At 44.6% G+C, this 25128-nt stretch overlaps 1 protein-coding gene across 1 annotated transcript in view; it reads right to left on the bottom strand.

The window, feature by feature from the left end:
• The window catches only part of LINGO1 (leucine rich repeat and Ig domain containing 1), a 117863-nt gene extending 92943 nt beyond the window's left edge, over window positions 1-24920 (bottom strand). The window contains exon 1 of the mRNA XM_007435563.3: window positions 24859-24920. The gene's annotated coding sequence lies outside the window, so the exon portion shown is untranslated. The remainder of the gene's footprint in view (window positions 1-24858) is intronic.
• Between the last annotated feature and the right edge of the window lie 208 nt (window positions 24921-25128).

The following is a 25128-nucleotide window of genomic DNA, read 5'->3' as shown; positions in this document are numbered from 1 at the left end:
GTCTGGCTAAGAATGTAAGATGAGTCTTGCTGGCTGAAGCCAACGGCGGCTCTGGAATACAGCCCCTTGTTGGCTATCACTGCTGACCTCAGATCCCTGGACAGTTCAGGGGTGGAGCATGAGGTCAAGTGGGTGTTTGGAGACCTCTGAGCCCGGAGGGAGGACATCCTGAAGGAGTCACTGGTATCTTCTCCTCTGGGTTAAAAGGCAGCCCTTCTTGTTTTCCTCCCAGAGCAGAACTACTGTGATCAAACCTTCTACTGACCAAACATGGGTTGGCAATCACGCCTGGTTGCTGCTTCCCCTTTTCCTTGATTGCAGAGTTACTCAAGCAATGGATGGGTCCCTTAGCCTGCTAAAAGGACCTTCCGTATTCAACAGTTATACCACATGGTAAGATCGGTGGTTTCTTCCCCCTCCTGTAGCATATGAGACCCACCACCAAGCCTCCAGCTTTCACAAGAGCTGCTGTGTGTGACTGCAGTGGGTGCACCAAGCAAATCTGCTTGGAATTTTGGACACGATGTTCAGTAGGACTTTCCTGCCTCCCGCCATCGTGAAATGAGCAGCCAAACACAAGGACATCAAAGAGAAACAACAGCCGTTGGGACAAATGTCCTAGTGGAGGGGCTGGTCCTAAAAAGCCTTCTCCCTGTCACTGTGTGCCATAGCAGAGATGACACCTGCTCAGCTACAAATCATTTCCAAGGTTGGCACTTGTCTCTGGCACCGAGATTGAAAAGGGAGGACAAAGGGGAGAGTGTTCATTTGACAGGATTCCAATATTTGGAGACATTTCAGCATGCCTCGGCCAGATGCTGAGAGCACGGCTCTCTCGTGCTTTCTGTCTCTGCGTTTGGGCATCTACATGCGAAATGGAGAACAAATGTAACAGACAAACGATTTAACAAAGCGCTCGGTCCCTCTCTTCTCCTCTCCCTCCCTCCTCTCCTTTCTCTGCATTTGAACAATTCCAGCAGGGCAGGAGAAAGGAGGTAAAGGTGTTTTCTTGCTCCATTCTCATGCAGCGGATAGATGTTGGAAGACAGCAGGAAAGATGGGGACAAGGACGTCATTTGTAGGCAGGTTAGCCATTTAGACCTAAGTCTGATTTTCTAAACAAGCTGAAGGGTAAATCAATCCATTTTGCTCGCTCATAAGATCCCTCCCAGTAGTCACCGTAAGGGACGATGTAAGAATAGATTTCCTTTTGGTTGGAAAGAATTGGGTTGTGGGAAAAGGGTGTTTTTTTCCCCTCCCAACTATTACTTCCAAGGGAAGGTCCTGGTCTTACTGCATCGCTAGACACACTTACTCCCAGGAGCATGAACACTCTAGGGTAGGGTAGCGTTTGGAAGGTATCACAGGCTTCCTTGGACCAGTCTGTCATGGAGAAATGCTGCATTGGAAAAGTCCATCTCACTGATCCAGAGCTTCTTAACTTGCGGAATCAGGACACCCATGGCTCTTCCTTAGAGTCACCTAGGAAACTACCTTCTTCGTCAGAAGATTGGTTTATCTACACAGAACTTGCAGCAATAGCAACGCTGACCAGTTTGGTCAGGGAAAAATGACAGGGACCTTTTTGAAAGACTGGAAACTTTATATGGACTTTTTGTTGAAAGAAGAAAAGACTGAACTGATGATTTATGGATTTGGGGATTAAAAAGGATTAAAGAGGGAGGGGAAAGAGTAAGATGGCAATTACTCAATAGAAAGAAGGGTGGAAGTCCTAATTCTATGTTTTCTTCCTTTTCCTTTTGATTTTTCATACTTTTACTGTATTTAAAAATGCTAATAAAAATAAATAGGAGATTGGTTTATCAAGCACATTGGCACTTACAGACACCGTATCTTCAGCACTTCAGCAAAGGATTTTCTAGCTCTGCTTGGAGGTGCTGAGGACTAGAATGGGGGCCTTCTTCATGCCAAATGGCTGCGGTATTATTATTTTTTTTAATAAAAACTGCTCAGCTTTGCCAGTTCAGCCAAGATAGGCGAGTCCTTTAATAAATTGGATTTCTTTTATTTATACAGCAACATTTGCCTCCTCCTTCCTCCTCCTTGTCACTTCTTCATGCACAAATTGGGCACAGAACTTTCAGTCCAACATCTAAGATGCACATGACTTCCTACGTTAAAGAGGATCTTTGAATAAGAAGCATCTGTTTGATTGTTTTATCTTATGGGATATTTGATGTGACTTTTGCTCCCACCAGGTTAGCAGCTGTGTTACCCTAGCCAAGCTTGAAGGAAATGCCTCATTAGCAAACTATATCCTATACCTACGGATATAGGTTATCACCACCTGAACAACAAAGTTTGGTTTTGATTAAGAGCAATACATCAATTTGGATGACAAATGCTGGGTAGAAATAAAACTTATGGGTTCCTGCCTGGTTCTGTTGCCTTCCAGTTCCTGTGTGACAAAAATGCAAATCAAACTTTTCGATCCAGGTACACACAGCACCTTAAGCCACTAATGAGACAAAAACCAAACTAGTCACACTTAGCGCTAATCAAACTTAGCATGGGATGTGAATGTACTTCCTAGATCTTTAACTATCTTGGTTAGATGTGTCATGCTAAGTAGGGCTGGTGAAGGTTGATGCACAAATTCAGGCACTGTCCTCACTAGCTAGGTTTCAAATAAAGAAATATTTGCTGTGACAAGGCCTTGCTGGTTGTCAGAATGATCCATAAAATCCTGGGCCGTTTTTTCACCTGCTCCTGACTTTTAAATGCAAGATTTTCTTTGCTACTGGGAGGTGAAGGCACTAGGAGGTAGATAGATAAAATACCAAGGAGAAACAATAAACAAGGCTGTTTCTTGATGTCTCCAAAGGCATGAAACCAGTTCTGACTCTTTTCTTTCTGAGCATGGAAAGGGCACATGGAAACATCAGCAGAAACCATGTTCACCAGCCTGGAGGATCCAAGAGCCAACTGTTGGTGGAATTGGGGGAGGGACATAATGTGAATTTCTGCTTCAGGTGATCTGAGACATCAAGGAAGTACAAGTTATGGGGACATCTCTCAATTCCTGTAACGGTATGTGGGAAGGACCTTGGGAGACAACGGGAAGAGCTGTAGACTAGGTAACAGTCAGATAAGAGGCAGCTGAGCCCGCAGAAGGCATGTGGACGTGGCAAATATCTCAGAAGGGACCCTCCCTAGTTTCTTGGGCTGTAAAGATGATAGGGGAGAAATGCACTTTCAGACTTGCAAGATTCTGTTAATGTAACCTTACAATAAAGTAGACTTAGTTCATTTGGGTGTGCTTCCTATCTGGCCTACCTCGCAAGGCTGACCATTCCACCCCTACAAGGAGGGTATAGAGCCAAATCCTTTAAAATTGCTTACATAGGAGGTGGGTTAGAAATGGAGAACATTCACATGGCCACCCAGAAGATTTGCTCATTTGCTTTGGAAAGAGTTTGAAGATGTAATGTGGACTGGAAAGGACTTGGAAGTCATGACTTTCCCCTCCATGAACCAGGGGTTCCAACAGCTGGAGGACAAGCATTGAGCCCTCAGCAAGCTGCCATTCTTGAGCCTCAAGGACTCAATGCCAGGATCAAAGCAAAAAGGATTCTCACCAAGACATGGGCTTCCTCCACGAAAATCAATGACCGTGCCAAATACATGGCTTTGGGGAGCTTATCACACCCTTTCAAATCCCCTCCAACCACAGTTTACCCAATGTTTCTGAGATACAGTGGCATGGGGACAGGGAGGGAGGAAGGGAAGAAGAGGGCTTCAGGAGAGAGGAAAGGTCCATCTCTGAGCCATATCTCTGTCTCCCTCGTTCTGAAGTTCCCATCACTCACTCCCAGTCCCTAGCTGGGAAGCTCGGTAGACCTCCTAAGGAAAGCCTGAGCCTCCACAACATCTTGGGTTGCCTGAAACATGGCTGAAGGGGGGGAGGGGGTTACTCAGGTATCACAGATGTTCTCAGCCAGGTGCCACGATAGTACCAAACTCCAATGTTTGCAGGCACAATTTATTATTTCAATCTACCTGCAGATTGGAATAAATAGCTTTAACGATAATTGTGCAGCCTCCGTATTTACAGAAAGCAGCTAATCTCCCCCCAGTATGTGAAGCTATAAATATGGATTGAGCGGGTGTGCGTATGTGTGTGTGTGTCTGTGTGCGAGAGAGAGAGAAAGAGGCTGCTAGATGTTCCCAATTCTCTTAGGCAGCGTGAAGCTTGATCTACGCAGGTGATGGAATTGCAGAGCAGTCTACGGAAGGCCAAAAAAGGCCCAGCCATCGGACAAGTTCACGGAAAGGACCTTATATGAATTTTTGAGCGCTGAAGAAACTAGGCAGGATGGATGCAATTTCATCCTTAAAAAAGAGATCCGAATATGACACTGAACTCTAAGCAGGCTACTCATCTACAGCTTTCCACTCTATATGTTAACTTGTACTCCTGTCCTGTTGCTCCTCACCCCACCCTTCATGCTAGCCATGCATACAGAACGTGTGTATTTTGAAAGCTCTGGGGGAGGAAATGAGAGTAATAATGCTATCTTTTGCTTGAGAACACCCAAGAAAGGAATATTGCTCAGTAGCAATGAAATTAATGTGTGTGTGTGTGTGTGTGCGTGTGTGTACACGCACAAGCTCACACCCACAGAGCTCACTATCTATACTTTTTGCTATTCTGGTCTTCCCAGTCTGTATCTCATCAGAGAACATGGAACAGTTTTATTTTTCATTTCGTTTTTTAAAATGAAATGCCATCTTCCTTCTGTCCTGTCCTGGCCAAACGCAATAAGTACAGTTATTTCCAGCACAGAAAGGATTTGGCATGTCACTGACGAGGACACCATCAAAAGAAAGAAAAGGGAAAGAGGGGGCCACTCTACGTCGACGCTGCAAACGTGGTTGACAAGGTGGAGACCCAAGGCTAGATTTTTTTCCAGAGTGATGCAGATCCCTTTGTCACCAAACTCAGTTTCATTTCCCCCCACATTTGAAAGTTTGGAGTTTCCAGGGTGGTCCCCGTGGCTGTCTGGGGCCACAAAACCTGCCAAGAGTTTTGTGGCACCTTCAGGACAAACACATTTATTTCAGCATCAGCTTTTGCGGATCGCAGCTCACTTCATCAAATGCATGTGATGAATTGAGCTTGTGCCTGATGGAAACTGAAACCATTTCCAATTTGTTAGCTACTACGTTGCCTCCAGGACCCTTTGCTTGCTTCCTCTATTTGCATTTTTGAGAGCTCAACTTTTTCCTGTCATATTTACCTAAATCCCTATCAAATCTAACCACATCTCCTGTCTCCCGCAACTCTGAGAAGCAGAGAGCATCATATCTCTGGGACCTTGCTTTGGAATGTCCATCGCTGCATCAAGAATTTCATCCCAGGAGAAACAGGTGTTGGCTTTTCAAGGAGCCGCTTTCATCTTCTCCTTGAAGAAAATCATCTCTTGGGACTGCATTAGATCAGCTGTGGTCTTGTATCTTGGGGGGAGGTGTGGAAACAACTTCTAAGCAAGGAAGGGAGGAGGCCAACTTGGAGTGCAACTAGCTCAGCACTGTACAAATTTGAGTAACATGGCCAGTTTGTGCTCTTTATTGAGAGATGGTGAGATTACAGCTTCATGATCAAATTCCCACCTCTGTAACAAGGCAAGCAAACTGATCAGTGAGACCAAGGTTTCCAAACCGAAATTTCTGTTAGCCACAACCTTGGTCAGAACAGATGAAGCATGCCTCCTTCTTCAGAACTGTGATTAACAGTTCACAGCCACAGAGCAGTTACGGGAGAAGATCAAAACAGGAGAAATATTTAAGATTCTTTCCCTTCCTTGGTTACACACTTTAAGGACATTCACCAAGCAGAACATGAGAGAGGGGAACCATGAATATTCAGGCAAGCCTCAGCTTCCAGTAATAAATGCTTAGCGGTTACAAAGGCTTGCATACAACCGAGCTCGTTCTTAGGTTACTGTCTCTCTCAGGCTGGGTTCCCTACCTTGACACCTGAACTCTAGTGGGTGGTGTGACCATACTGAAACTCCACTATGAACAAGCCATTGAGTCTGATGGGCAGAGGACAGAAGCAGAGATGCTGGGCCTAGGATTCTACGAATTCTCATGGAAATTCTGAGTACTGTGGTTGAAAAGCATTGGGAAGACATCATCTTGCCCTGATTTTCTCTGCCTTGAAGTATGGATAGACGTCACAGATTCCTGTGCCATTCAGACACATCCTAAATCTATTATTTCTGAGGCTTTTTGTTTGTTTCTTGTAGTGATAACCTGTAACCTAGTCTCTTCCCTAGAACCTTAAGGCAGCATATCTGGAGCTCTCTCTTCAAGTTCATTTTTTAGATTTCTTTTTCTTGAGGGGCTGGAGGTAGTTTACATGAGGATCTCCTTTCATTATCCCACAACAGCAACCTGTGAAATGGGTGGGCTGAGGGAGGAGACCTGGCCCAAAGTCTCCCAGGATGCTTCCATGGCTGAGGATGGTCTTCAACCTGGTTCTCCTTAGTCCTAATCCAGCAACTTCACCAACTACACCATCCTGGCTTCCTCGGGGGTCTCCATTTCGTCCATGCGAAAACACTTCTGTGAGGTTGGACAGCAGAAGCTTAATCCAAAGTTATCCAGTAAACATGGGTGGCTGAGTGGGGACTTAAGTCTGGGTCACTGTTGTGCTGCTTTAACCTGTCATACCTCATTCTTTGCTAGGGAGCAACAAGATGGCCCAATTCAAATTGGATGGAGAATCCATGCAGGGGAAGAGACACAGGAATGGCTCTGAAGGCAAGTCAATGCAGAAAAACTTTTCAGAAGAGAGGAAGTCTGAAAACCAGCCTGCTAATCTCTAAACCACTCGCCATTAGAACAGATTTGTCCTCACAGGCACACCTACACACTCCTTTGCATACATCTGCGTTTGGGCTAGCTGGATCATTTGCACCCTTAAACGGGACACCCACGCACCCTGCGCCTCCTCCTTGCTTGGTCTATGCCAGCGTTTGTTACACTGTGTACTTCCATTCACACTCACTAATGCGCGCGCCTCCCTTCTGCTCAGCCCAAAAAATATTGATTTCTTTCCCACCTATAATATTTCACTTGACTGAGCAGATTTAGAATCAAGGAGGCTGACTCTGTCTGGGGACCAAAAACATATTTAATTCCATGGTTTAAGGAGCCCTGGACTGGTCTTTCTTTTGTTACAAAACCACTGTATTTAAAGTAAGTGACATTTGGGAGAAGATGGAATAGGTGCAGTGGGGCTTGACCTAGGCTGTTCATGACGGAGCTTGAGCTGTGGATGACAACAACTCTTCCATCAATTTAATCCTTCCATTGGTTAACCAGCTTAATTTTAATACGCTGGCTTTAATAGCTGGCTTAATTTTAATATGACCCTTTCAACTCAGCCTGGCGGAAGCCAGAATAGCAAAATTCAAGCCAAGTTCAGCAACGGAGGCCTTAAGACCTGGATCCAAACAGATGATCCTTACTTCTCAATAGGACGGTCAACTGAGATGATTTTGAAAGCCAAGGTAGACAGGATTCCAAATGGATTCCAAATGGAAAAGCTCTCCAAATGGTCTGGCAACTTGGGAGCATCCAATAGTCATCGCATGCGATTCTCCCGGTTTCCTTAGAAGCAGTCCATTTTCGAACCAAGGAGCCCATAGGAAAAAAATGTTTAAAATTGTCTCTTAAACCATTTAAATCACAGGGATGTTTCTCCAGAAAAGAATTCATGCTGCTTATCAATACTCACAGAAATATTAATATGGCCCAGTTTGTTCAGTGCCTTATGACCAAACACATAAAATGATACGTGTAGGCTTATTTTCCATTGGTTTCTGCCCAATTTTCTCCTCTCCACTCTACGGAGGCAGAGGAATCTTTTCCAATTTTGCTTATGCATCAACACCTTTACTAGCACCCCATTTTCAAATGGAGGGAGGAAGCTTGATCATTGCTAGAAGTATAGTGGGAATATCTGCTGTGGGAGGAGAACACTTCTGTAATTTTTCTTCCCTTTTTTCCTTTTAAATGCTCTGTTCCTAGCAGGGCTGTCTAAAAAGAAGCAGAAGGAGGAAAGAAAGGAGAGGAAGAAGAAGAGGAAGATAGTGATTAATTACAATTACAGACCAATTATAAATGATTCTGCATTCCTTCTCTCCCTCCTTCCCTCCCTTCTCTCCTGCCAAATCTACTAGAAATTAGACCAGGAAGAGGGGGAAAAGAAGGAATTGGAACAAAGAAAGAAAAGAGTGCATTATTTTATCAGGTGTGTGAAATCTCTTTTTCATAGGCTGAATTGTATTTAATGCACTGAAGCCAATTTTATGCAAAAACATGGGGGAGGCGTACTTGCAGCTTGACCCAGAGCAATTGGGCTCCTACTGCTATTAATCCTGAGTGACTTCAATTAGCTATAAAATAGTTCTGGATATGGAGGGCAAAGATGTTATGTCTGGATGATGTGAGATTAGAGTTAATCTGCCCTTGTGGCTTACAGTAGCAGTTAAACAACTTCCCAGAGGAATTGGTCTCTAGCAGGAAAATCAAGATGGGCTTTCGGGGCTCCTGAAAGGTGGAACACATTGATTCTGGCAGGAGGTTTTGTGGCTCACATTTACTTCAACAGATGCAGGGAGGGTCATCCTGAGGTGGCCCCATCCAGCTAGACTGGTCTGGGCCTGGAAACTCAGCACCTTTGGCTCGGTTGGTACGGAAGTTGTGAGAAGCCAGGGAGGTAGTAGACGCATTGAGAGACAAGAGTCCAACAAAAAGCAGGACATTTGTACACATTCTTACAAAACTAATGCAAGAATGCCACACTTCATGGTGAGAATTTCTCCAAATTTCTCTTCTTTAAAAACAAACAAACTGAAAAGCAGCATATCTTTTATCAGAGGGAAAGAAACCTGTTGAGGAAAAATGTACAGGAGAATTTCTCTGCCCAAAACTATCCTCCTCCTCCTCCTCCTCCTCCTCCTCCTCCTCCTCCTCCTCCTCCTCCTCTTCCTCCTCCTCCTCTCCTTCTCTGTATAGCCTGTGCCTGGACAGGTAGGCAGCCTTCTAAACCCAGTCCTGGATTGCAGCCCCCTCACCCCATTTTTAGTTGCTAACACTGTTTAAGGGTCTCCATGGGCTTCAGATAAAAATGATGGTACAGGTTGACACTTCACTTTATCACAGGAGACCTTCCTTCCTTCCTTCCTTCCTTCCTTCCTTCCTTCCTTCCTTCCTTCCTTCCTTCCTTCCTTCCTTCCTTCCTTCCTTCCTCCCTCCCTCCCATCCATCCATCCATCCATCCATCCATCCATCCATCCATCCATCCGGAATAAAGATAGACAGAGAATCCATCAAGTGGAAAGGAGAGTTTCCACGAGCACTGGGTTGCCTATCCCTGTCATTCTGTGTTGACCCACTTCCAAAGAGATGCAGCGACACACAAAAAGGTATTGCTTGTGCTCCAAAGAAGGTCCCTTGATCTTTATTCAACAGATACAGCGATGACACGAAAGGCAGCCAAAGATGCCACCGCTGTCTTGATCACAGTCGCTGAAAACAGACTGAGCCCTGTATCTGCTGTTCCTCATTGTGAAGCCATCTCAGCTCACTCAGAGATGGAGGATGGTATCCTGGCTCTTAGCCTGTTCAGCCACAACAGAAAGCTTCCTGGCAAGGATGAAAGACAATCCCAGCTGTCTGGGCTGGCAAGGAGGGAAATCAGTGGCTCCACCTAGACTTGAACCAGGATGGCAAGCATCATGAAGCTGAGTCAAGGCCTATGGTGTTCAAAATGGCTGAAGAATCCATGCTCAGGTTTTGAATCTCTGGACAGATGTCTCCAGAGGTCTTGGAACCAAGTGTAGACCCTCAGACCTGGGAGTCCTTTTCTGCATCAGGTGGGGTTGGGATTAGCTTTAGTTGAAAATAGACCCACAGGCCTCTTCTTCCCACTGCTTCCATTCCTAAAGCTTTCCGATATAAGTTGCAAAATACAAAGGAGAAGGAAGTAAATAGGTAGCAAGCCTGGAGGTTAACACTTCCATACCTTCCTCGCAATTGTCTGTTCCTTGGCTGGAAGATGGAAAGAGAGGAAGCATAGTATTTTGTCCATTAGAGAGTTGTTAGATTTTTTGTGTTTGGCACATGTGGAGAGCAGGAAGAATAGATGCCCACATTTGGCTCACAGATGTTGTTGGTTGCAGTTTCAAGGGTCGGGCAAGAAATCCATTTGGTTCGTAGCTAAATCCAAAGCAAAATTGTCCATTTGTGCCTCGTGCACTTGAACTGGTGATATCTTGACCCTACACAACTACAAAACATTCTGTATAGTTCTTCATCCCAAAAAGAGAGAGAAAGGGGAATATGAACTGTACAACAAGGCCATGCCTCCCCAAAAAGGCATCCAAGGGGAAATTGACTGGGGAAAATAATGTGCAGACATGAGGCAAAATTGCACATCAAGGAAAATGCATGAAGAGATGTACTTTTGGGTGCGCAGCATGGATTCCCTATGTCAGGAATGGCTAACGAGGAGTATACCCCCTACAGATTGTCTTCCAGCAATTGCCAAAACTGATAGCCCAATTTTTCACTATTTTAAGATGGGAACATATAAAAAAAGGCAGTGGGAGACCTTAACTAGTTTTGGAAGCTATGGAAAACCCACACAGAATTTGTTTTCCAAAATGTTGTGGATACAGATGTGTGGAGAGGAATTTATCTTGGCTGGAGAAGTATGGTGATGCTCTTTGGAGGCAATATCTTCCTTACATCATTGTCTATCTCCGTGCCCCTTACTTGTTTTAAATTTAAGGATGGGATCAAGAAGTTGGACCTGTTGGCCTGCCAAAGTCAATTGTTAAGAACAGAACCTCCCATAGGATTTTCTCCGGGGAAGGATCCAGCATGGGTAGTCAGATGTTATTCTATGGGGTTCAGACCCTCTACAAGGAATTCAACTCACAGATCTTGACACTTGGATGACTACATACAATATATTCACCCGATAGTCAATGTAGCTGAAAATACTACAAAGGATATACACTGTAAAAATAGAGAAATCTCGCCCTCCCTCCAAGACGGAGTGGCGGTGGTGGAAATCATGTAAAACCCTGTACATGCGGGCATGACATCATGTAACATCTGCATCTCTCTGCCCCGAGAGCATAAGGGAAAGTGGACTGTATGTACCATTCTGATATTTGAGTTACAGATATTGGGTATAGTAGAGGGAGGTATTTTTGAAGGGGGTAAGCAGCGGGGGCGGGGGTGTCTCTAGATGCCAAGATTCTGAACATGGAGAGAAAGAGGTGTTCATGAGTTGAGGGTTTAAGAGGAAGAAGTGGAAATACAGCGGCCTGTGAATGGGACGGGGAGAGGGACATAGTAGAGAAGAACCTATAGAAGAATTCAGCCAATGCTGCTGTGGAAAGAAATCGCTGCATTTTCCTTCTTTAATTTAGCATGGTCCTGTATAGCAGGGTTCCTCAACCTTGGCGACTTGCAGATGTGTGGACTACAACTCCCAGAATTCCCCAGCCAGCATACAGCTGCTGTATAGTTCTTGCTCAGGAGATGACAAATGGGTGAAAGGAATTGGACTCCTGCCTTCCATGCTTCAGTTCTTTGGCTGGGAACAGCTTTTAAAAAAGGAGCTTTCTGACTTTGGGCTAGTCCCTCTCTCAGCCCAACCCACCACGGCGCTCTGAATTAACACCACCCCTCTTTGCGAATCGCTTTGGCAGTTCTGTGGGAAAACGTGCATTCATTTTATTCGTGGAGGTATCGTGGAGACATTTTCAAAAAGTTGCAGAAGATGGTTCGTTCGTGATGGCTGTAAGGGAACCTGGGGTATCAGTAAGATCTAGGAAGATGTTTTCCACGTTTCCAGGCAATTCGCCACGTATATTACTTTTCGAAATGTTTCCATTTCCGTCTGTGTTCTGTTATACTGAATGGAAGTCTGCCCTATAGCTCTGAACAAATAAATCTAAGTAAATCTAAATTTCAGCATATTAGCAGCTAATTCTGCCTCGGGGCTTTTAGCTCCTTTCTTCACAGAGCAAGGTCTGGGATGTTAATTCACACAGTATCCAGTATTTCCTCTCACTGGATGATGGTGATGTGGGTTTGCTTCTCAGCAGTCCTGGCTATCTGCCTTGCATCTTCTTTCCCTCCCGTGTCAGATTCACCCAGCCCCAATGAAAGGATGTTGAGTGCATTCAGTTTCTACACAAAACCCATTCCATTGCTCATACAGGTCGTCCTTGGGTTACGATGGCAATTGAGACAGGGAATGCCGTCGTTAAGTGACACGATTGTAAAGCATAAAATCATGTGACCACATCACTTAGTGATGGCAATTCCGGCAGTCCTGGTTGCTGTCATTAAACAAGGACAGCATGGGTCATTAAGCGAGGACCTCATGCAATTACAATTTCCAACTTCCTGCTGGCTTCCCCATTGACTTTGTTTGTGGGAAGCTGACAGGGAACATTGGAGATCGTGATCACGTGACTGTGGGTATTCTGTGATGGCCAGTACTCTGAGGATCTGTCATAAGTCCCCCTCATTCAGCACTGTTGTTACTTTGAATGGGCACTGAATGAGTGGTCGTAACCCGAGGGCTATCCGTACTCTACTGTTTGAGTACTAATAGAAGGAAAAAATGCTTCTGATTTTGGATAGTAGTGTTTGGGGCAGAGAGAGGTGGGAGAATCCCTGGTTTATAAACCACTATAGACAGTTTCACATACTACGCTAAACCCAAGGTAATGTAGCAGCCCCAAACCCTCCTTGAAGGAAATAAGGACACTGATAAATAAGACATTTAAAAATATCAAAAGCGCACCTTCTCTGCCTCCCTCTCTGTCCATAACACTCTTAAGCGACTGAAGGAAGGTGTTAAGGAAGTCACTTTCTTTTCTGAGATGTCAGATTGACACCATTTACTGGGGAAGCCACTGGGCAAACACATCAAGAGTCCCCTGCGTGCACTTCCCTTTGCTCTGGGGCTTCGGATTAAAAGCTTTTCAATTGGCTGCTGAGACCGTTTGATGTGCATCCTCTCACGCTCGCCAATTTCATCAATGCCTGAGATGGCTCTTCAAGATGTCAAGGTGGCCATCCAGCGCCCCCAAGGCTCAGTGGATGCTTTGAGGGCCTTCCAAGGCCGCCCGGGCATGCAGAAAAGAGGCTTCTGCTGGGACAACTAGCCAAGTGCCTCTCTGCGTGATCTGCATGCTTGAACACTCCCCTTCAAAACCCTCCCATCAAGGCTTTGGAAAAACCCTTACATCGAAGTAGCTGTGTCTTCTTCCCTTCCCTCTATTGCCTCTTTTGTGCTAATTAGAGGACTGTGAACTCTTGGGAGCAAGAACGTACTGCATCTCCAAGGGATTTATGTTTACATTCATTGCAAAGAGTCCCATTCATAGATAACTGCTGCTAATGATTTAACTGTGGCATGTTTGAACGCACAACATAACACAAACTGTATCCATGCTCTGCTGTACCTGCAATCCAAGGAAAGGGGTGTGTGTGTTATCAGTTCATGCTTTAAATAACCCGCCTCATTTGCAAGTTCCGAACTGATCTGTGATCAGGATGCAGTTATTTCTCAGACTGCTACCTCTCTGAATTTTGTGACATGCTTTTGGGAGCTCCTAGGGCTACAGGTTGTCCATCTCTGCTTTTAAATGGAGGAGGGTGGGAATTCCTAATTTTGTTATGTTTTGTAGCCAGCTGATTGCGATGGCAATCCTCACTGAGGTCTACCGCTATTGATGCATCTCTCAGCTTGGGTAATGCTCAAGCCAAAATTTGAGGAAGGAAGGGAAAGGAAAAGGAAGAAGGAAAGAAAAAGAAGGAAAGAGGGAGGGAGGGAAGTGGAAGGAAAAGAAAGAAAGAAAGAAAGAAAGAAAGAAAGAAAGAAAGAAAGAAGGAAGGAAGGAAGGAAGGAAGGAAGGAAGGAAGGAAGGAAGGAAGGAAGGAAGGAAGGAAGGAAGGAAGGAAGGAAGGAAGGCAGGCAGGCAGGCAGGCAGGCAGGCAGGCGAAGAAATATCAGAACTGCAGGTTCCAAGCCAGCTGCCAGAGATCCTCTAAAGTTCCCAATAGGAGCTGTAATGACTTTGGTGGGTGAACTTGTTTAAACTCCTTAATATTAAGTCTCATTCAACAGTTCCTTTCTCAGCCCAGGAGAGACGAAACCCACGACATGTGCTTCCCTTTCACTCTTCTTTCTTTCGGCCTGCTTGTTCCTGAATTCTGCACTGGGTTATTTGTCTCTCTCTTTTAAAACGCATCGCTTGCCCTCTTGTCAGAAATGCACCGAGTCGAATGCCACGGGCTGGGGGACATTTATTGTATAATATATGAACTTGGGCTGATTTTACAAGCCTCTCTTGACTCAGATCATATTGTCATTCTAAGCAGCCCTAAACTCATTTAAATCCTAATAAAAACGCTGGCCTGGATTTGCATTTGTTTCTCTGCTGGACCCTGGGCTGACAGCAGTCCTGTAGAATTGATAACTCGAAGGATTTGGGGCACCAGGAAAAACTCTCTTTCACCACTGGGAAAGATGCTCGTGTTGAACAAATTCATGGAGAGGCCGGATTCACTAAGTGTCTCAACCAATTTGGACCGCACAGCATTATGATACAGGACAGTCTCTATCCACAGGGCAGAGACCAGTCCAAGAGTGTGCTCCCGAATGAGTAAGATGATGGTTGCACTCCCCCAAAATGACCATGCTTCGTGAAAACAATAACCTGTTAAGGGATTCACAGGTTTTCTAAGAAAAACTACCCATAGTCATGCTGGTCCATAGGGGATTAGTCAACTTGTAGTAATAACTGATCTTCAGGTAGTAGGAAATAATCTGCATAGTCATCAAAGTTGTAACTTTAATGCTGATCTTGGGGTCAATACAGAAACTTGGAAACTGCAAGACTGCAGTGTTTCTCAAACTTGGCAACTTTAAGATGGGTGGACATCAACTCCCAGAATTCCCCAGCCAGCCATGCTGGCTGGGGAATTCTGGGAGTTGATGTCCACCCATCTTAAAGTTGCCAAGTTTGAGAAACACTGTGTAAGAGGAATTTCCCACCCTCAGTGATTAGTGAGTTCATTCAGGTGGAGACTGAATGATCTGAAATGCTTCTCCCTGAGTTTCTGGCCACCTGGGCTGTGTGGCTCTTTATGAGAGAAGCTACGAATGGAATCGCCTTCTATCTCCTGATGGTTTCTATCTCCTCTCCTTTCTATTCCTTTCCCAGCCTCCTCCCAATCTCCCCCACCAGCCTTTCTCCACACTGAGCAACACTGAGTCAAGGCAGCCCAGGCCTTGCCTAGCTGGGTTATGGTTACAACATCCTGCCTTCTCCCAGCTGCTCTTCCCAGCATGGTTGACTTTCCAACTGCCTCCTAGTTGTGCTTTTTCTGTTCCCCCGATCACAGCTTCTTCTCTTTCCTCCTGCCCAATCTGACATCCTTCTCCTCTCGCCCACTCACACGAAACCCTCCACGCTGGCATTGTCTGGGATGACATTAATAAGCTCCCTGAAAACAATGCAATTATGAATTATGCCTTTGTGGCGATAGAATTACTAATTATTGCTCAGATAAACGGGGATCTCATTGATGAAACTCAATATTATCGCTGTCTTTGTTCCTGCTTGTTTTATTTGGGGATGAAAAGACCATTCCACCCTGCCTCGTCTCTCCAGGATGCAGTGGAGAGCTGGAACAGTTCCTCTTGGCAGTCACACCGAGAACCCTACGATGAGGCCTCACATTATTCAGATGCTTGCTGAAGTCTCGTTAAAACCAAGACTTGGGCCAACACCATATTCCTGGATTAATTCACTTAGGAAATAAAAATTTTAAAAAGGCATGTCAGGCTTTGTCCCCTTTGCAGCAATTGCTCATGGAAGCAATATGAATATGGGCCAAGAATGCTGCCAAGACTTTTGGTCAGATTCGAATAGCCTTTGTCCACCTAGGAAATGGAGATATGGTATCCAGAGTTCCCTCCCTCCTTCCTTCCTTCCTTCCTTCCTTCCTTCCTTCCTTCCTTCCTTCCTTCCTTCCTTCCTTCCTTCCTTCCTTCCTTCTCCTCCTCTCTCTCTCTCTCTCTCACATACACACCCCTCCCTCCCTCCCTTCCTTCCTTCTCCTCCTCTCTCTCTCTCTCTCTCACATACACACCCCTCCCTCCCTCCCTCCCTTCCTTCCTTCTCCTCCTCTCTCTCTCTCACATACACACACACTCCCTCCCTCCCTCCCTCCCTCCCTCCCTCCCTCCCTCCTTCCTTCCTTCCTTCCTTCCTTCCTTCCTTCCTTCCTTCCTTCCTTCCTTCCTTCCTTCCTTCCTTCCTTCCTTCCTTCCTTCCTTCCTCATACTCTCTGATGGAGAACAGTCTTCCCTGAACTCTCCAGGGAGAGGTGCGGATGAGGCTCATGAAGAAAGGCAATCAAACAAGCTGTGAGAAGAGCAGTGAAAAAAAAAAGAGCTTGGCTCATTCAGAGTGAGGGAGCCCCTGAGAACACATCCAAGGACCTTCCAAAATCTGGAATGAGCACCAATTGCTTTCTGTCTTTTTTCACCTATTTCATTACTGCTGCTAGCACTGGTATTTCACCTCTCCTATATGTCCTGGAGGAAGGACAAGAAAGCTTGCCTTCACTCTGAATTGGCTTCATAATACACCTCATTGCACAATGCTCATGCTATGAAGCAAATATAGAGTGAGGGCATCCTTCCTGTCAATATAGATGGGATGGGAAGAACCCTTGCACTCTTTCTCAACCCAACCCGCCCCACAGGATTGTTGCAGCACTATGTACACTGCTTTGAGTTCCCAGATAAAGAGCAGGATATAAAACTAATACATAAATATGTGTGAATTCAGTTTGCATTGCTGGTAAAGTTGTACTATATGACCTCCAACGCTCTACCCCTTTTGTTTCAGCTTCAGAGCAAAATCCCCATTTCACCAGTGAATTGTCAGAGGAGAGTTTCTGGGGACCTCAAGGATGATTAAAATACAGCAACACCCAAACCAGACATCCTACAAACTCAGACAGTGCATATTTTCAAATGAAACCTCCAAGGAGAAAAGTTTACTAGCACATGTCCTGCTGGGAGGCCACGTAGAGCTGCAAAGGCAAATTTACCACCTCGCAAATACTCCCCAGAGATTCACAGGAGCGGAAGAGAATCCTTGCCTACGATGCATGTTTGCAAACGCGTCTTTCTCACCTTACAGGCTGCTCTACATAGGCAACATTTTACCTTTGCCCTGGGAATATCCTAAAAAGATGTGTTGAATCGAAAAGGGGTGTGTGTCTGTGCGGGAGGGGGCGTGCACGCAGCAAACATGTCCTTCAAGCTGTGTGTATGAAGGTTCAGGAATGGCCTACAGAAGCTTGATGTACTCCTGTGGCACTTGGGCCACTAGGTTTTCTGAGCCTTTCACTTAGAGAGAGGACTCGGGGACACAGAAGGTGGACCCTCTCCTTGTTGGTCCCAGTAGATGGGGAAAGCAAACACCCAGTGTGAACGTGTGTCAGTGGAGGGCTGAATCTTTTAAATTCATCCTTGGCATGATAAGTAGGGAATCTATTTTGTTCAGTGGTTCAATCTCAGGAAGTCTGGGAGTAGGACCTCGTCATCCGTCTGGATGGGAATGACAGAAGGAAATTGGGACATCAAAGCAATAAATAAAATGAATACAGAATTCATGCCACATCCCACGCCGGGGAACACTTGCTGTACAAATACGCACACACACCTACCTTCACCATACCGTAATGCGTGAACCAAGCTGCGAATGAGTTCAGAAACACAGATATACTTGTATTAGTGTGGTTGAACTGACACAGCCTTGCGGAGCTATATAGCCACGCAGATTTTTTTCAGAGTAATGAATTCTTGAGCCTGAGCCCACTTTTTTTTTTCAATTAACAAGGCCAATAGGAGAAATTCACTCGGGCAGACTTCTTACGTTGCCTTCCGAGAGCCAGAACACCTTAAATATTTCATAGAAAGTAATTCCCCATCTCTGCCGGAAAGCTTTCCTTTCCTTTTTTAAAAAGATGTCTCCTTCCCACCCTTTTGTTCATGTCAGGATGCAATTAACCATAAAATATCAGAATGAATAACAAAAAGGCTCAACAACCCCACGACTTCGCTGGCTTCCTTCATCCAACCACCTTTCACGTTCATTAACATGCCATTCTTGGTTGAACTCAAACCTGTCAAGACAGGAGCTCACACCCCACTTGGTCAGAGAGAGAAGAAAAAGAACCAATTTCAGATGACGGGCAGTTTCCTAGCCTGTGATCCTTTGAGAGTCGCAGGTTGGCAGAAGAGAGACGGATGATCTCAGATCCTCCCTTGAAAGTTCAGTGCTACTTCTAAAAAAGTAGTCAGGCCCCCTTCCTTTTCTTGGCGGATCATTAGAGAAAAGCAAAGAGTTTTCTGTGCAATTGCTCCTTTTTCTAGTTAAGGCTACAAGTCAAGGCCATTTGGGGAATCGGTGGGCCTCTGGATTTCAAATCAAAGGCCTTTATTCAGGATGCAAACTTTAATTGGTTAATCTGTCTCAGCTACAGCATGAGTTGACTAAATTGCAGGCGACCAGTTTTACTCAATGGGGCCAAGAAGGGAATAAATGTTTAAAAAACTTGTTGGGCTTCTGCTGCATTGAAAAATTCATTAGTTTCTTCTCCTAAAAAAAAAAAAAATCACCTTTCCTCCAAGACAAGGTTTATTTATCTTACTGGAACCCTGGAAGTTATGATAAGCCTTCCTCCATCTGGATCCTTCCAGATCTATTGAGAGAAGGTTTCTTTTGATATGTTGGTAATTTCAAGACAATGGATCTGGAAGGTGCCAGACTGGGCAAACTTGGGTTAGGTCAAGTTTTGTTTTGTTTTTTACTTTCCATCTGTGATGGACTGGAATGGAGGAAGGGGGGTGAAAACGGTGCTCTCGTCCCCAGAGCAACGTTCTGGAGATAAGCGGAGAAAGCTGGCGCATCCCTAAACATTCCAGAAGATAGTAGAGACTTGTGCCTGGGAACTGCTGGTCAGTCTGAGAAGATTTCTGTAAACAGGTGCTGGCAAATAAACCTTGCTGATTGAACCTGCATGGTCTCCAGGAGTTCTTTGGGCTAGGCCTGACATCATCATATCTAATAACAAAAGGTTGAGGTCCAAAGATCTCAGATACCCATTTTTGTTCTTTGCCTGTGTGTGATGTAGGGATGGCTAGAAGATTAGAAACAGAAGAAGACTGAAATCCACATCAATCTAGGGAAGGTGAGTGTAGTACAGCTAGATAAATTTTAGATCCTGCTAGTAATTGGATCTTTTAAAAAATACATTGGATCTTGATGTACATTTCCCTCCCTCCCTATATTCTAAATCTATCTATCTATCTATCTATCTATCTATCTATCTATCTATCTATCTATCTATCTATCTATCTATCTATCTATCTATCCATCCATCCATCCATCCATCCATCCATCCATCCATCTATCTCTATCATCCATCCATCCATCCATCCATCCATCCATCCATCCATCCATCCATCCATCTTCTCTTTCTTTCTCTTATCTCCTAGAAATCTCTATCAGAGCAACATCGTATGATCACACAGCATCACTTAGGAGCTCCACCCCTCTCCAATTTTACTTTCCATGAAATCCCTCCTTTCAGTTTTGTTGCCACTGGAGACAATTAAGAATATAGGTTTGTGCAGATACTTTTAAGACAACAGCCAGGCCATAGGCAGTTTCTAAGACTAGACAGAAAATTCTGTCTCCCATTGATTTCTCTCTTCTTTCTCACTGCAGAGTGCTCAGAAAATGAAGTTATTGGCGGATGTAATGTTTTCTCTACCTGACAATTTATGCTGTAGGTTCTCCAGGAAAGTACTGACCTCTGCAATGACAGGCCATCCCTGGATAGACATGTTTCTATAAATAAACCTGCTTTCCCTCCCTTTGACTGAAAGCTTTAGCTTTTGATTACTTTGTCTGGCATAGCTCGTTCTCTCTCTCAGCCTTCTCTCCTGGCTGGGCTAGCCTAAAACCTCCCCAATTTAAATCCAGCATCCATCTGATCTGTCTTCGGATTCAGCAACAGGGGACCTGCCTCTAAAACAATCCAAGCTGGTATGACAGTCACCACAGATGTTCACACAATGAAGTAAATCAGCCGTGCTGAAATGGGTGCCTTCAGACTCCGTTAAGGTTACATCTTCCAGAATTTCACAGCCAACAAGCCTGAGACATTTGAAGGGGGCCAGAGTGCAGCAGACTATATTACTCCATGATTTGCTTAACTATCGTTTATAAGGTTCAACCCCTGTTGGCTGAATTCACACTATGGTCTGGGGGTCATCACCTCATGCCAACCCTAAACAGATCTGGTTGTAGCATAGGATATGGCATAAACAAGGCCATTTTCTCAAATGTTGGTTCCTGCCCTGTTTTTTTTTTTAAATTTTCAAGTAGGAGGGGAGTTCATTTAAGTGACTTTGTTAGGCTCAAACCTATACTAATTCGAAGCACCACTGACTTAAGTCTCATAAGTCTGATTTTGGAAAATTGTAAGGTGAGGAAGAAAGGATTCTGTAAAAACACAAAAGCAGGGGGGATATTGTCTTTGAGTAAACGAATACCTTCAAGGGTTAATTCTTGATTGCCAGGAACAGCATACTCTCCAAGCGTAGGGTTTTAATCAAATGCAAATTAATGAAATGCAATTAAAGAATAGTTTCCCATGTATTTCATAAATATTTCCCATCAGTTACATTAAACATTAAAATCCATTGGCATTTTCTGGAGGGGCACAGGAAAGTCTGTCCCCAACGTTTTGCTGGGCTGTATAAGTTCCCTTGGTGATTGGAAGGGGGGGAACTACAAAAATCAGTTCTCGTGCCCTTTGGAGCATTCAGCGAAGCCAACTCGGGGCAGTTAAGCTGGTATCAAGCTGCCACAGAATAAACTGCAGTATATTATAAGCTGACTTCACAAAGGGAGTTTCTTCATGGCAACAGAGATGGAGGAAAAAATAAAAAAAGAAAACTCCAGATTGGGGAGGAGGTATTTATGGGGAATTTCTCTACATAGCCAGACAACTGGGGGGCCTGCAAGCAAAATGGGATATCTGGGGCCAACGTTGGTGAATACTGATGAATATTCATTTCAGCTCAAGCATCAGGAAGAGAAATGTCCTGATCTTTTGGGAATGTGAAGGGCAGACTGGGACTGGGAGGAACGGGAATGTCACTTTGAGTTAACAAATAAAAATGAACAAATAAACAAACCATGATCGCCCATAAACTTTGGACATTTGTACTTTTCCTTTAAAAAAACGATGGGGTCTTACTGTCCAAATCTCTGAGAATGCCTTTCTTTGGTGCTTGGGAACAAACGGAGGGTATTGATATCAATCCTCATCTTAATTCGATTGAAAAGAAAGTTCCATGGCCTTGTTAAATCACATGAGGAAAGCAAATAAAAAATGGCTTGCACCCTGTGAAATAAATTCTGAGAAAGTGGGGACTGGGAGAGGGATGAATGGTTTTCCAAGTGAAAATTGTGATGGATGTCCAATCAGGGCTGAGACAGGTAAAAAGATGCATTACATTTTTGACCCAGCCTCTCCAAGCAAGTCTCTAAGTAAATACGGGGTTGCATCCCATTTGTACATCTGAAATGTGTGTTTGTACTTCTAGTCCTCATAAGCACAAAAGCTAGGGTGCCTGTAAACCCCTTCACTCAAGCCAGTGAAAGATCTGCCATTTAGCAAAATCAGAAAGAACATTTCCTATAACTCTCTGATCTGTCCTAAGCCAAATTGCTCATCATTTTTTTTTTTTTTTTGGTAAATGGGGAAATGGAGTAATTTTATAAAGGGCCTAACAAGAGCCTTGTAACATGGAACTAAGTATGTTCTAAATAAGGTTCCACCTTCACTAGTATCTTGCTTCCAACAGCAGCCACAGAACCCTAGAAAGCAAAGAATGAGGATTATGATCCATCTCAGTGGATCAGCACTGTTGGAGGAGCTGAAGGACCAGATTTGGGATAGACCATCATGGAGAAAATCTATCTATGTGGTTGCTACAATGACTTGATGGTGCCCAGTCAATCAATCAATCAATCAATCAACCGTTCAGAAGTGCATGACTTCTATATATGGGGATTCCATTTCCCTACAGATGTTTCAGTTGAGTCACACCCAGAGTCCGAGACAAGGAAATTTCTAGGAAACATGTGAATGAGCCATAAATCAGGACCCAAGGAGATGACGATGATGACAGATGATTTTAAAAATTTGCATGCCACTTTTCAAAACAGAGGTTTCCCATGGGGTCTTCCAATACTCCCAAATCACAACCTCATGGGGTTTAAACTAAATCACCGATTCCAAATGATCAATTAGCCACAGACATGATGAGAACTTAGAAGACTTTCTGGCCCAGGAAAGAGTCAAATGGAGTCAAATAGAGCAGGAAATCATGTATTCTTCTTTCCATGCAGGGTCTTGGAGTCAAGTCAATCTTTAAAGCTGCTTCATGGAAAAGTTGCTCCCCGCAGAAGCAGGGGCTCACCTCGTAGGGGAAGCAGCAGACATCCAGCAGTTCCTATCCTGCAGAATTGATCAGATGCCTGTTCTCTTTGCATTTGGGAAGAAGAGCATGCAGGAATACGCAAACTGTAGAACAATAAAGGAAGGGGGGAAATGTCATGCTGGGGAACTGGAAGCCTTTGCCTTCTGAATGATGGGAAAACACTGCCTCGGTGGCCAGATTTTCTGCTTTCTAGAGGTCTTCTGCTGAGCAAGACTTCCTTCTCCATCTGTCTGTCTTTGCTAGTAGATGGGCTGGCAAATGGATGGCATAATCTGGAACAGGGAAACACATGCGCACAGACATGCAGGAATCTGCACTCCGTTAATGCTCCAGTGATGAAGTGCTGAGATGATTGGCGATCATTAGCCAGCTTCCCCTCTGGTGGCTGCACATCAAATGCACTCCATCATGCTGATCACAGCTGCAGAACGTGTCATGTGCCAAAACAGGCACACAGATACACAAAACAAATCCCTAAGAATGCCAGACCTTGTGGTGATCAGCTCCGGAACTATTCTTCCCATATCCTGGAAGACAGACCGATGGATGAAGTCCTGCTCAGTAGAAGACCTAAAGAACCTGGAAGACTATGTAGTGCTTTCCCATCATTCAGAAAGTAGAAGGTTTCCAACTGGGCATGAGATTTCCCCCTCTTCCTTTATTGTTCTAAAGCTTACATATTCCTGTACTCTTTTCTTCCCAAATGCTGCTTTAACAAAGAGAACAGGCATAAGTTCAATTCTGCAGGTAGAAAAACTCCGGGAAGGAGGAGCTCAACTGAGAGTTAAGTTTTTACTTTTGTAACAAGATCTTTTAAAGCCAATTGTCCCCAATCAAAAAACTTTCTGGTGTGTTGGACTTCAACGGCCATAAGCTGCTGGCCACAGTGACTTGGGGTTATGGAAGTTGTGGTCCAAGATATCTGGAGAGCACTAGGATGATTAACGAACTTTAGCTATTGCAAGAACCTGGTGACCATGACTGAACTTCATTATTCTCCTCTAGCGGTTCTTTCCCCTTCCAACTGAAGGCAGGACCACTGCAAAACATCACCCAACCTGTCTGGTATTTGCACATGCTGACTCAAGCCTGTCCAGTCTTTATAAAATGACGACGTGCCACAAAGAAGTTAAGCAACTCCCTTTTTTTCTAGCAATAAATAGAGAACTGGGGCACCATCATTCCTTAAGTCTCAGGATAGCATTAGTGATGCCTTTTGGAATGATGAGTGGGGCAAGACATTCCCAGCAGCTCCCTCTGGGAGGATCAGGAAGAACCCCTTTCATTTGATGTAACCTGAGATCATAGCATCTTTTTCTGAGACAAACCATATAACTGCCTTCCAGTGTGATGGCTTCCCTTAAAGCCACCCCCCTCCCCCCCGCCAAAGAAAGAGATGCTTGAATCATCCTGATGGTTTTTTCATTAAGGAACTATATTTTGTTCTGCATTGAAAACTCCCTTTGTTCCCTCCGGAGGGCTGTCAAGCTGGGAAATTGCCTGAGAACAGCCAGCTCTGATGTTTGCTGTCTCACACACTGACTTATCAAACTGACAGTTCACAGATTTTAATCTAGGATTCTGTACATACAGTACAAGCTGGAACCTGCTCCTGTCTCTTTTGAGTGTCCTGGAAAAAGAGAGGGAGAAGCACGGGCTAGAAAAAGAGGCCAAATATCATCACAGAGCAAGAAGGATGAAACACAAGAAGGATGAAATACTTTCAGACTTGCAAGTTTCTGTTGATTTATTTTATCTGGTTGTGTTTCCTGTCTGGTCTACCTGGTAAGGCTGACAGGAATCTTGCAAGTCTGATAGTACAATTCTCCCACTGTTTCCTCTACAGCCCAAGAAACTAGGGAGGGTCTCTTCTGAGCCTCTTGCCCTACCTATTATCCAGCTGTGGGCTAAGCTGTCTCTTATCTGACCATTCTCTAGGCCTAGTCTCCCAACATCTTTCCCACATACAATTACACACACACACACACGCTCCAACGTGCAATAAAAAGTCTCCACATGCTGTCAAACTGGGTTGTCTATTTTCATATTTCAGGTACTCCCAACCGATTTCATGTTGCTGCTGGGAGAAATATAGGCAAGCCCACACCACGGGCTAGTGACACGCTCAGTTGTATTTTCAACCATAGCAAAATGCATTCCCATTTCTTAACAGGAGACTTCCCACTTACCCAAGTCAGTTTAGAATGACTGGTGTCCAGAGATGCTGTGCTTATCTTCCCCTCGCCTGTCCAGTCATGCACTGAAAAGAAAATAATATGATATTTTGAGTCCAGCTGCCTCATAGAGAATTATAGCCCCAGGAGTGACTTTGGGCCCATCACTCATTCAGCCCAAGCTACCTCCCAAGGTTGTGGTTGTGGGACTTAATTAGGAATGACTCCTCATGGATATCACCTTGATTGCCCAAAGAAAAAGGCAAGCTATCAATGCATGAAATA

Source organism: Python bivittatus, unplaced genomic scaffold (genome assembly GCF_059951505.1).
Source record: "Python bivittatus isolate LINGU-HERP-01145 unplaced genomic scaffold, Pbiv_v1 ctg000530_np1212, whole genome shotgun sequence".
In the NCBI taxonomy this organism is placed as follows: Eukaryota; Metazoa; Chordata; class Lepidosauria; order Squamata; family Pythonidae; genus Python; species Python bivittatus.
Note: the sequence above shows the minus strand (reverse complement) of the source record. Positions and strands in the feature narration are given on the sequence as shown.